A 13,941-nucleotide genomic window follows, 5' to 3' on the forward strand; every position below is an offset into this window, starting at 1 on the left:
CATGGGAATATAGGATGTAAATCCTAAAGTCTTTGATGGCTTTGACCAAAGCATAAGCTTGCTTTTCCATGATTTGATATTTTAAAGGTGCATCTCTAAGAGCTCTGCTAAAGAAAGCAATTGGCTTCTCATTTCCTTGGTCATCTTTCTGCAACAAAACAGCAGCAATAGTATGCTGGGAGGCAAAAGAGAAAATGATAAATTCTCTGTCAAATTGAGGATTGGTCAAGACTGGGGTTTGGGTAAGGGCCAGCTTTATGCCTTCAAAGGCTTGATTGGCTTCAACAGTCCATTTTACTTTTGAATCCTTCTTTAGCATGTTATTTAGCAATCTGATCAACTCTGCTAAGTTGGGGATAAACCTTCTCAAGAAATTGATTTTTCCCAAGAATCCTTGCAATTCTTTGATATTTCTTGGGTGGGGCATTTGTAGGATAGCTTGTATCCTGTCTGGATCAATTCTTATGCCATCCTTTGAAATGATATGTCCTAACAACTTACCTTCTTCCAAACCAAATAGAGACTTCTTGGGATTCAAGGAAATTCCATATTTCCTGCATTTTAGGAAGATCTGTCTCAAATGTTTTATATGTTCTTGGTCTGATTTTGAGAAAGGTGTAAGGTCATCTAAGTAAATGACAAGGAAGTCATGAATCTCTTTGGCAAAAGCAATATCCATTGCTCTTTGAAAGGTTGCCCCTGCATTTTTCAATCCAAAAGGCATTTTTACATATTTGAAGGTTCCCCATGGGGTTGTAAATGTTGTTTTGTCTTGGTCATCAGGGTGCACCAGGATTTGATTGAATCCTGAGAATCCATCAAGTAATGAGATCCTTGAGGCCCCTACCACTCTTTAGAGAATGTGATCCATCTTGGGTAAGGGATAGTTGTCTTTGAGGGATACTTGGTTCAGATTTCTTAGATCCACACACAACCTTATTTCACCAGTTTTCTTTCTTGTAGGGACTAAGTTTGAGATCCACTCAGAGAATCTGATGGGTGCTATGATGCCTGCCTTGAACATTTTCTGTACCTCTTGTTCCATTTCTGGGAGAAGCATAGGATTGATTCTCCTAAATTTTTGTTTAAAGGGTTTTTGATCAGGCTTGAGAGGGATAGTATGCTGGATAAAAGAGGTATCATAGGACTTTAGGTCCTCATAACTCCATGCAAAGACATCCTGGAACTCTTTAAAGAGGTCAATGTATTTAGGCTTTTGACAAGGAGGTAGAGATGCAGACAATTTAATTATTTTGGGCTTGTCAATGGTACCAATGTTGCATTCTTCAATGGCTGCATTTAAGGGCTGCATTTTTGGTTTTCTGGGAATATCATTTGAATCAAAGATGTCCTCTAGTGGAGTTAGGCCTGTTGGTAGGAAATTGTCTTTCAGCTCTATGATGTCAGTTTCAGCATTGGTCACTTCTTCACAACTGATTGGTTGAATTTGCTGAATGTTTTCCTTGTTGAAAATAGTTGGATTTAGCATTTGTTTTGCTGTTCTAGGTGATATTGGGTGAGTAATCTTTTGAAACTGTATTTGTGATGGACTTGCTCCTTCAAGTATTTGTGATTGACTTGCTTTGTCAGTGTCAATATTTAATCCTGCAAACTCTTGTTGCAGCGTTAAAAAATTGTTTATTTGCATATCATCCTCAAATACTTGCCAATCTTTAACATTGTTTGGAATGGAGGGTCTGTGTTTTATCTCAGCTGTGAAACAATTGTTAGGTTCCAATGGTAATTTGCAAGTACTAGCAAATGTGGCCAAACTATGAGCATGTAGATTATGGGTTCTAGGAATTTTGGTGATTTGGAATTCAGAGAAAAAGTTTAGTACCTCAGCAACAGCAGACCTATAAGACCTTAGTCTTTTGTCATTTGTGACAAAATTTCCCTTCACTTGTTGGATAACTAAATCTGAATCACCCATGATTGAAACCCTGGCAGCTTGCAAGAACTTTACTAACTTGAGGCCTAGTAAAAGAGCTTCATATTCTGCCATGTTATTAGTACATCTGAAGTTTAATCTATAGGCTCTGCCTTCTGCATGACTGTTTTCTTTATTTTGTACCCAAACTCCAGCTCCTGCCCCTAATTTGTTGACTGAGCCATCAAATTCAAGGAACCATAGAATATCTTGTTGTGAAGGAGATTTAATGATCTGTTCATGGGCTGGCAATGTAAGTTGAAGTTGTGGTTTTTCATCTGGCTTGTCTTTTAGGACAGTCTCATCATTTGATTGGATATGCTTGACAACCAGGGAAGCAGCAGTGTCTAGTGTTTGATTGACTGTTGTTTCATGGATGATAGTTCTTTCATCAGAGTCTTCCTCTTGTATGAGTATCTTGGTTTCAACCTCATTTTCTGAGAGAGTTGTGCTGTCATTGAAGAGAATATATGAGTCTATGTCTGAATGGACAGCATATATGGGAAAGTTTTGAGGCTTTTCTTCACTGCTGACCATGTATTTCATGAGTGTTTCTCTGTATAGTCTTTTTGGTTGCCCAAAAACAGAGATGGTGGCATATGACATGTCTAATTGTAGAGAACCTTGGAGTTTAGCTCCCCATGATCTTGATAACAGCATCCCATACTTAGGTGGGATATCAGCAACTACCACATCCATTAGGATTGTTTTGTTTGGGTACTGAACCAGAGACACACATAAATCTTTTATGAGACCTAAGCACTTGACTTGGCTGGAGTCAAAGGAAAACAGATCCTTGTATGGTCTTGTTATATCTAGATTCAATCTCTCCATGACTGCTTTTGGCATGAGATTGTGAGAGGCACCTGAGTCAAACATTGCATTATGTAATATTTTATCATGAATATGTAGGCTGACATAAAAAGGTAACACCCCTGTGACTACTGTTTTTCCATCCACTTCTGGGCCAAACAGTAATTCTGGGGTGTCATCCAACACATTGACATCATCCTTGTTGCTAGTGAGTTGAAGGGACTTCTTGATCTGTAGTTTATAGGTGTCATGCTTGGCTAGTTCTGAGAGAGGAATTGCTATTTTTAGTTTGCCAATTTCAGTTTCTAGGTCAAAGGGTTTTTCAGATTGGGTCTTAGGGTTGTGGATAACAGTCCTTTCCTTGTTCACTAGATCTTCTTCTTGATTTTTATCTTGATTTTGGGACTTGTCCTTTTTACTCATCTCTTGAGGAGTAATATTTAAATTAAGGTGGGAGGATGAAGTAGCCACCGGCTGCTGTTTTAAGGACAATGTTTCAGTAATCTCTTCAATAATTACTTCTTCTGCAGGTAAATTTGTTTTGTCATTAGGCTCTGTGACTATGGCTCTTTTAGGCTGTTGATTATCCTTTACCTTTTCAGGCTGATTTACATTCACAGTTCTGCTCCTTAGCTTGTATTGTTTATGGACTTCATAAACAACAGTGTCATAGCCTTGTTTAAAGTCAAAGGATTCACCTGATTTGGTTTGGAACAGTTTGATTTCCTCATCCTCATGGTCTTCTTGTGTTAAAAAGACTTGAATTTCACCATCTAGACCCATTAAATTAATCTGAGAATCTTCATTGGGTTCAGTTGATGTGGAAGTTTCAGCATAGTTTTCCTGGAAAGGGGGTCTTATGTCTTGGTCAGCACTGGCCTTGCCAATGCCTGGGTTTTGAGTTCTCCTGAAATTTGGATTCCTAGGAGGGTTGTTTTGTGGTGCTTCCCATGATGATTTTCTCTCAACCGATTCCACTCTATCACCCAATCTTTTCATTCCATTGAGTATTGCATCCAGCTTTTGATCAAAGGCAGAGGGTTCCTCTTTGAAAACAGTCCTCTTTTCCAACCTTGCTCTGTTTCTTTTGGCAATCAGGTTGGCTTCCACTGTGACAGCAACCCTTTGGGCCTCTGCAAGGGATTGAGGATCTCTTTCCTTTAACTGATAGGCCATGTCAGGGTCAAAACCATCAGGGAATTTGTACAAAGCTAAATCAGGAGGGGGTCTTAAATTTTGTGGGATTGCGTTATATACATTGTTAAATCTTGCACAATACTCCAAAACAGTCTCTTGGGGACCTCTTTTGATAGTGTCATATTCCCCAAGTATGTGCAGAGGATCCTTCTTCTTCTCCCATCTGCTAGTAAAGGCTTGATACAGTTCATCAGGAGTTGTGATGGAATTTGCATTCAGGGATCTAAACCAAGTTCTTACATCCCCAGTTAGGCTTTGAACAAACATCCTCATTCTGACACTGTCATCATCTATTTCATAGGTCTCAAAATGGTCTTGCATCCTTTTGGCATGTTGGACAGCTGTCAGAGGGCCATTGGAGTCAAAATATGAGATTTTGGTTTGGTAATCTTGAGGTAGAGCTGCAGCATTAGCTGGTATTTGCAAGGGTGCATATCTGTTAGCCATATTCACAAGGTTTGGGGGATTTACAGGGGCAACTGGGATAAAAGGAAAGGTGTGTACCACAGGTGTGGCAGCACCTGGAGTGTTGTTCAAGGGGATATGTGCAGTGGGTGAAGATGTGAAAGGAGGGCTTTGAGATGTAGATGGTGAACTGGGGGAGACAGGGGTAGAGCGAAATAGAACCTTGATAGGGGTAGGCACTAGTTCAGGGTGGGTTATCTTAGGACTCAAATCACTAGGATTTTCCTGCCTTTGCTGCTTCCTAATTATTCTAGGGATTATATTAGGATTCTCAAAAACTGCTGGATTTGGGTCAGGGTTAGACCTAGTGTGCCTGGTTTCCTTTTTAGGAGCCAGCTTCTGAATTTGTTTTTTGGTATTTTCTAAGATTTTTTAGGATTGCTTAAGGGACTGTTTAAGCCTTTTAGAACCACTGTCTATGGACAGACAACGGTTTGAAAAGTATGCTTACTCCCCAGTGGAGTCGCCAATTATGTTAACACCCATGTTGTTCCCTATGACTCCCAAGGGAATACGGCTGGGGTAACCACTAACCAATCTTTGGATCACAGTTTCTAGCCAGACTGTGATCAGAGAGGGCTCTCTCTTTATAATTTGTCTCTGTTTTGATAGTATTTTAGGCTAGTTATTATGCTCGGGTTTTGGTTTATGTTTTGGTTGAAGGACTTCTTTCAGTGTTTAAGGTGTAGTGTTCAGGCAGTAGTATATCATTGGGCAATGGAGTCTAGAGCTGTGAACTGTTGAAATGCTGGAGTGATGATGTTCAAACTGCAGGGCCTATTGGGTATCTCAAACAAACAAAATTTTAAACTTAAGTGGTGATGTATGGTCAGCCAACAGAAAGCAATTAAGAATTCTCCATTAAGCTGGTGATGTGAAATTGAAACATGATGCTCAGGAGCAAACTTGAATTCCTGAAACAAAGGTCACTGTGAAAGATATATTCTGAAAGTGCAGCAATTAAGAATTACACTTATCAAGATTATAGCTGAAGAAAACATTCATTAACAACACAGATTGAACTCAGGGTATTGCATGAATAAGTCCTGAAGGTTATTCTTTTTCTTTGTTGCTAAACATTTAGAAATTAGAAACATATATGAATTAAAAAGATTGAAACACATAACAAAGGGGTTACAGGAAAACTTATTGTATTGTGAGGTACACAGGAATCCTGCAGTTTTCAACAAGCACCAGAACGCATTCAACACTTCAGAAATCCGAGAAATTCCATCACTTTCTTTATTTAAACTCTGAAAGGATTACAGCTTAAGAAATTCTTCAAGAGAAATCAACAACAACCCCTGCAAGCTTGTGCGAGGGGCAAATATATACGATCGGTTGTACAAAATATCTGAGTGCTAAGTTATCTCAGAAATGAATATCTTCACCAACTTTTCAAGATATTTGATAATAAAGTTATTACATCATTGAATACAAAGTAAATGCATCTTTATGCTTGTCAGAAGATATTTTGGCCTTAGGAGGCCACTGAGTCGGTTGGAGTGATCTGCATTAACGCTGAGAAATGCGCTTTTGGAGATGCTCTGCTGTAGCTTTCTCGGCCTGGACACCTGTAGCTTCTCGCCTTGCTTTGTTGGCCGTTAGTTTCTGCTGAGGTGGCTCAGCCTTCATCTTTAATGCATGCCGATTCTTTTAAACTGTCCTGTGTATGACAGTTTGCATTTTCCATGAACAAAATTTGTTGAATGGCATCCTGTTTATAAAATCGTCTGTATGGCCTTGGTCCACTATTCTAGTGTAGGTAGTTGATGCCTGAGAATTGCATCCATAGTCTCCTCTGCCTCTGTATATTTGTAAAAATTGGGAGGCACCTCAAACAGGTGTTTGATTTCATTCATTATAAAAAATAAACTCTCTACTCTATTGTAGAGAGTCTGTCCTGTGGCTGGCCCTGTTTCCTCTGATGTGCTGGGCTTCTCATTGATCTGACTTGTAGCAAATTCATTAACCCTTTTGGCATACTGCTCATGAGTGAACAGTCTCCCTGCGCTGTTCAGTAAGCTAGGGAGCCCTCTGTTTTCTAACACCTGAAATTTCTCCATAAACCTGTTCACCTCAGTCTGCATGTCCTGGGTTCTTCTCTCCAATGTCTGCACTAAGTTTCTCAGTGTGAGAACCCTCTTTATTAACTGAATGTGCTCAGTTCTGTTTGAAATTCCCATGGCAGCCAACTGAGTACTTGTTCTATTGTTAAGCACATTAATCATCCTGGTGGCAATTTCAGGCATATTGCTTAGAGCAGCTCTTGATCTCTGAATTTCAGTCTGTGCTTTTGGAATGAGGTCCAACTGCTCATGGATTGTTTCAATATATTGCCATTGCTCATTAATAGATTTGCCAATGTTAGCCCACAACACTATTTTAAGCTCAGCCACAACCTTATCTAATTTGAGCTCATTCTCTAGCTCTTTGATCCTGTCTTTGAGGGCTTTTATCTCCCTGCCCTTTTCTGCCACAGACTGCTTGGATTTGTCATATCTTTCATTGACCTTGGCTAGTTTCTCCTTGGCCTCATTCAATTCTGTCATTTGTGCTTCCAAGGCCTGGATCTCATTCCTCAGCTTTTGCATGTCCAGGCTTGGGGCCTGCTCTGTTGTTGGTGGTGCTGCCGAGGTGGATGTTGCTGCTTGTTCTGTTTGTTGAGGAGGAGGAACAGTAGTTGGAGCAGTTTCCTCAAGGTTTATTACTTCAGGAGGAGGCTGGGAGGTCTGACCTTCTTCTCTTTGCTTCAAAGCTGCCTGTAATGCTGCCTGTGCAGCCTCTGATTCTCCCAGCTTTTCTTGTGTCTAGATTAACTGCTTATATAGGGACACTAGCAAGGCTGAGGCTTCTTGATCATGCCTCTGCTGGGCAACCTCATCCGTTTGAGGGTGAATTGTGACTGGCATTTTGATCTTTTTCTTCAAAGCAGCCATGTATGCATCCCTTAACTTCAATATCTCCTGTATGCCCTTGATATCTTTGGGATCATGCCCAATCTCGATAATTATATCTTCTAAGGACCTAATTCTGTTGTCCTTAGCTTGTGAGGATGCCCTTTCCAACTCAAGTTGGGCAGCTGTATTATTAAGGCTATTTTCCAGCCTATAATTGTCCAATGTTTTGTCCGCCAAGGAGGCATACACCATCTCACCCGTTTGTTTGTGTAACTCAATTTTGTCCATCGGGTGGATGTCCTTGGCAAGGACCTCAAGATTGGTCCTTATATAATCTGCAGGAGACTGGGGTTGTGCTACAGCTGGCAAGAAATGACTCATGATCATCTTGCCTTCACTAACATCAAAAGCAGACATCAGTCTTTGCTGGTTAGTGGGAGCCATCTTTAGCAAATGATTGTACAGCTGTATTTTTATGGGCTCACTCCTTTTCTTTATGTCTATGAACTGTTGTTTAATGCTCATTTCACCCTCTCTCTGCTGGCTAGAGGAGCTGATTTCTCCTCCCACAGTTCTGTTCTGTTCCTCTTGGAAGGAACTTGCAGATGCTTCCCTGCTAGGTGGGCCCATGCCCAGAGACTGCCCTGTTGGCATTTCCTCTTCAGAGAAAGGGTTCAATCTCTGTCTTTTCTCACCATGACTTTCTGATGTGGTCAAGGGAGTCTCTCTGTCCCTTTTTCTGCTAGTATCCTCCTTTTGTGGAGTTTGGAGGATTGATGCATCAACTGATGTTTCTTGCCTAGGAGGCACCGTATTTTGTGCCTGCTGTTCTATGAAAATTGGGGCCTCAACTGCCCCTTCTTGCTGTGGGGGCTGCTCTTTACTATGCTGCCCTTCTTCTTGCTGTAATTCCTGTTGTTGTTGTTGTTCTACCTGTTGCTGCTATTTCTACACCTTGTCATGAGGTGGCTGTTCAGTCTCCATTTCCTTTTCCTTGCCCCTGCTAGATATATCTTCAGTGGCTTTGGGTGCTTGCTGATTTGCAGTCGAGGAGGATGCAACTGCTCCCACTTGTGTGCTTGGAAGGGAGAACACCTGTGAACAAAGTTCAAGGTCAGCCATCTTTTTTAGATTCCTCACCGCTCTTTGATTCAACTCCTCTTGTGTAACCGGCTCTTCTAGGGTTCCTCTCCTCCATTTTGCTTGGTTTGCATGTTTTTCAATGTGAGGGATCTTTACATGATCATAGCCAGATAGCTTATATTTGAGCCTTCTCAAAGTGATGAAGTGGTTGGGGTCATAAGGTTTCCAGAGGAAACTGGTTTGAAGGCCAAGGGACTCAAGCATCCTGTCTGCTTCTCTCCAACCTTCCTCCCTCTGGTTATAGACAAAGTGGCCAAGTTGGTTCCTGACTTTCAACTGTGCTTTCTTGCCTTTGCCTGAAAAGTGAAGCACATCAACATTGCCAAACTGTCTGAAGTATTCTAGGGCAAATAGCCTCATAGGCACATATTTGGGCAGTCTGTAGGGAGGCAATTCACACCCATATATCCTGATGACGGTGTGGTTCTGGTAAAAGTACCAGTCCCCAATGCTGTATGATTTGGATAACTGCAGGATCCTTTGCATTTCATCTGTGAGCCTCGGAGGAGGTGAACCCATCATCATTGACATAGCTGGGTGGATGAACTGATCTATGAACTCACAATAAGTATAAGGAGACTCAAATCTACAGTGGAAAACAGAGGACCAATAGACCACTGATCTTGGATTGCCTTGGGCATCCTCTCTTTTGATTGGAAAAGAGAATTTCTGATGTTGATGATATAATATCAAATGGTAAATGTAAGAGGTATATCTGAACACTCTTTCTCTTGCCAGGTTCATTAGTTGCTCATGTATTTTGTCTGCTATATAGGTGGCATAGTCATAGCAGATGGGAGACTTGCCAGGAGCAAACATGAGCATGATTACCAGCACAGTTTGATCAACAAACTCAATTGAGTTGTAGCCCAAAATGGGACTAATCATGTCTGCCAGATCTCTGCCCAGTTGGTTGAGGTATACTTGATTGATAGGAGGATACTTCACAGAGTCAGAGTCAATGTATAGCTGGTTTAATTTGGTGACCTGAGCATCTGTCATTCTGGCTCCTTGATTTATCAGGTCTACAAGTGATAAAGGGACCAGTTTCTTCTCAGTCCTGAAGCAGAGCATATCCTTGATAGCTTCTGGGGTGACATAAAACACAGCTGATCCTGAAGGGTCAAGAACTGCCCTCTGAGTGGGGTCATAGTTTTCAGCACACAGATGGATCAAATCAGGGAATTGTCTAACCTGAGGGAGCTTAAAAATAGGAAGGAATGAGTCCCATATGCCCAGCACATCTGTTCCAGTCTCATGCTTGGCCTTCAATTCATTGAGCAGGTGTATGTGGAACTTAGTCCTCATCAGTATTTCCTCTGAAATCTGATAGTCCATGTCTGCCAGAGACTGCGATTCCAATTGTCTCTGAGGGGCATTTAATGGAGCAACGTTCAATGCTATTGGAGCTACTGGTGGATCCATGATTTCTCCTAAGATTATGGCTGGAGTTGCTATGCAGAGCAACACAAAGAGTTTTCTTCAACGAAAAATGTGAATTGTATGGAACAGAGGGTGAGTGAGACAACTGCAGCAATTGAAATACTGCTTGAAGTGCCAATAAGACCAATGTGTGGTCTCAATCTGTCTTTTTTAACAGGTAGGTACAGTTTGAGTAAGTTGCTTCGCGATTGCGCGAACAGAGTGCAGTTTTTTATGAAAATGTGGGCAAACAAGGCTCAGCTGGTGCTTTTCGAGCTCACAGTTGTAAATGGGGGCTAGGCACAGAGATTTTGCCGGTGAATTTGCAAGTTTTTTGTCTTTTAAGCTCCTTTGAGGGAATTCACAGACAAAGTAGGCGTATGAAGGATTTATAAAGGAAAATACCTGGTAATCAGCAAGCAATGGTCACGAACGACTGAGGAAATGGTGCTCCGGAGGTCCCCGAATTGATTTCAGCAAAGGTGGTGCAATTTTAGACGTAAAATCATGCAGAGAAAGCAACAGCTCTTGTGGCAAAAAGTATGAAAAAACGCGAAAATTGGCCTAAATATGTATTTTTGGCATATTGGCGCGTTTTTTTGGATGACGTCAGCATGACGTCATCAGGTGGGGTCAAGGTCGGATGACGTCAGCATGACGTCATCGGGTGAGGTGGCAGGCTATGATTGGTCCACAGATATGATGAGGTGGCGGACATATCAGCGCGGGGGCGGACGAAGGAACTGACACGACGGCGGGGTGGCACTGACGTGGGTATGACGTGGTAGTGACGCTGGCCAGGCGGATTGACCAAAAACCGGAAACGGTTAGCGGTTTCTCATCGCACCGCTTTTGATACGGAAGGGAAGTTGTCAGGCGTACCTCCGATGAGCTGTGGTGATGACGGGTGGCGGAGGCCTGACGTCACCTTCTGACAGATATCAGAAGGTATCTATCGGACGTCGGGGCCGGTCCGATATGGATAAGGACCGTCGGATCAATGAGGTCCGATCCGACAGCTGTCGGATCAATGAGGTGCTCGGGCAATACGGAATGGGGCGGGATTATTAAAATATTTATTTTCGGGATCAGTGCTTGGCGGAAACTCTTGGGATATGGTGGGTTTATAAAGGTTTTTCAATGCTCATTTAATATAAAAATATCCCGGCGCCCATACTTTGGATAAATGAGAAAAGTGGGTTTTTTGTTTATTTTTGCAAATTAAAGCGGGTTGTAGGTAGAACAAGGTCTTCTATAAGCTTTTCTTTAGCAAATGAAGGTTTTAAGGGGCCAAATGAATTCAGAAGAGGGGAGGGGGGTTAGACTTAGGTTTATCAAAGTGACCAGATGTCATTTGATCCCTGACAGAGGATTTATTGGCTATAATGCCAAGAGGAGGGATATTTATACAATGTTTGGGGTTTATACACCTTGGTGTTATAATACTAGGGAAAGGGTAACATAGGGGAATTATACAATAGAGTTAGGGGTTAATATGGATGAAGGGAGTGGATGAGGGGAGATAATACTAAGTTTATTTGAGAATAACTTAGCTTAGGGAGTAGAGCAAAATGAAAAGAGTTTTTAGACAAGAAATGTGGCATTTGAAGGAACAAGAAACACCATGAAACCACCAAGTCTTCCATGAATCTCAACTGCTGAGGGGATATTAGTAATGAATGGGAAAGGAGATAAGTGGGAAGTTAGACATGCTTCTTTACTTACTGCAGCCTGATAGAGAAGAAAGAATTCCCAATCCATTGACTTTGCTTTGTGAATTAGGTTAGCACACCTTCAATTGTAAGGAATGACCCTTCTGCAACCCCATCTACCTACCCATCTACTTGCCTAGCATTTTTTATTTCTTCTTGGAGGGTGCACTTAGGCTTGCAGACCCTTACCTGCCTTTTCTTTTCTTTGGCTTTTTTCTTTTGATGGTCTATCTACTTCTACCCTTATTTCTTCCAAGGTCCCAGATTAAGCTGTTGGGAGCCTTTCTTCTCTACCTAAACTACTTGTCTGCCAAGATTAAATAGTTTGGACAGACTTCTTTCTCTATTCTACAACTGAAAATTTAAAACATGGCATGATCCAGATTAGGCTGTTGGACCATCCATCAAAAGTTGAGTCCACATCAAGCTATAAGCACAGATTGTATTTTCTTGGAAATATGTGATCTTTGCATCATCAAAGTAGAGCATATTTGGACCTTTTCATTGCCAATCATGAAATATGAAACCTATTGGTATAGGTAGCTAACAGGTGGTTTGATCCTGGTCCTCTGGGCTGATCTGGATTTGATTGTACTCGCTGAATCCATCTAGGAAAGAGAAAAAAAAAAATCTGTGCCAGGCCATCTAGCACTTGGTCGATGAAAGGTAGAGGTAAATGGTCCTTATTTTTGGCTTTGTTCAATTCCATGAAATCGACACAAATCCTCCACCTACCATTTTTCTTGGGAACTAACACCAAAGGAGAGACCCACTCACTGTCGGAGATAGGATAAATGAATCCTGCATCTAGCAATTTTTGCAGTTCTTCTTTGACTATATCTTTAAGAGCTGGATTCATCCTCCTTTAGGGTTGCCAGACTGGCTTGCAACCTTCTTTGATGTAAATGTGGTGAGTACACATTGAGGGGTGTACTCCCTTCATTTCTTTGTAACTCCAAGCGAAGGCATCCAGATGTTCCTTTAGCATGTTGCACAACTTCTCCTCTTGGAGAACAGAAAGAGATGGATTGATTTTCAAAGTTCTCTCAGGGCCGAATTCTATGGTTTTGACATGGAGAGGGTTGGAATCGACCAAGTATAGATCAATTGGATGGTTTTTCTGGGTTTCCTTTACTACTTCTTCTAGGGACAATGTACTGGGAGTTGGACTTTGGAGTAGGTGTTCAATCAAATCATCTTCATCCTGTTGTCCTCCTCCCATGGTTGTTTCTAAGGTATACAGTTGGGAAGAATAAACTTCATCTTCTTCCTCCTCTTCTAGCCATAAAGGTAAATCATGTTCTAGAGATGGTTGAGCAGGAGGGTATAGGACTAACTGCTTGGACATATGCCCATTCTTGATGGTCATATTCCCCACTCTGCAATTGATGTAAGCATCGACAGTGGCCAATCAGGGCCTCCCAAGGATGAGAGGGTAACCAGTAAGCTTAGCCTTAGGCTGGAGAACTAGGAAATCTGCAGGGTACTCCCAAGAGTCAATGGATACCATCACATCCTCCACAATCCCCTCAGGGGTCACTGTGGAGTGGTCTGCAAGTTGCAGGACTGTTGTGGTCTTTCTCAATGAACCTTGGAGGTTGAGCTTGAGCATGGTGTCCTTGGTCATCACATTAATGGTAGCCCCAAGATCGATCAAAGTGTGTGGGACAATGGTGCCATTGATTTTCACATCTACTACAGGGCTCTTAGGGTCCAAATACTTTGGACAAATTGCCTGCCCCAACATTAAGTCGGACAACTGTCCAATGACATTAATGGTAGGGGCATCTCTTCTTCGCCTCCCTGGATGCTTGAAGCACTTCTCCTTAATCAACTTTTTGTAAATAGGTACATATTTAATGGATTGGAGAAGTGGAATCTTGAAACATAGGTTTTTCAATTCTCCCAGAAGTTCAGTCTCTTCTGGGGTAGGTTGGAGTGTTTGAGTTAATCTCTCAGGAAAGGGTGGATTTACATTAAGAATGATTTCCTCTCTTTCTTCTTCAACCTCCCTAGGTGGAGGTGGAGGTTGGTTATCCAAGAGAACTCTCCCAGATCTGAGGTTAATTTCCTGGATCTCCACAGCATAAGGTGGATATGATATCTCTCCATTGTATACTTGTTGTGCTTGTCTATTGTTCGAGTTCAGATTTGGCTGGGCAGTCATCTGTGGTTGTTTAGGTGGAGGCAGTCATTTGTACTAAGGCCTCCACCCCTGGTGCAGTGCATTCCACTGAGGTTGTGGTGGAGCATATGGTTGAAATGACTGGCTGGTTAGTTGGGAATGATACTGAGATGAAAAGGAACAAGGAGGTGGCATAGACCAGGAAGGATGAGAAGGGGATCCCCAAGAAGGTAT

The sequence above is a fragment of the Pinus tabuliformis genome, chromosome 6 (genome assembly GCF_031772625.1).
Source record: "Pinus tabuliformis cultivar Carrire ecotype Pingquan chromosome 6, CPIR1, whole genome shotgun sequence".
Lineage (NCBI taxonomy): Eukaryota > Viridiplantae > Streptophyta > Pinopsida > Pinales > Pinaceae > Pinus > Pinus tabuliformis.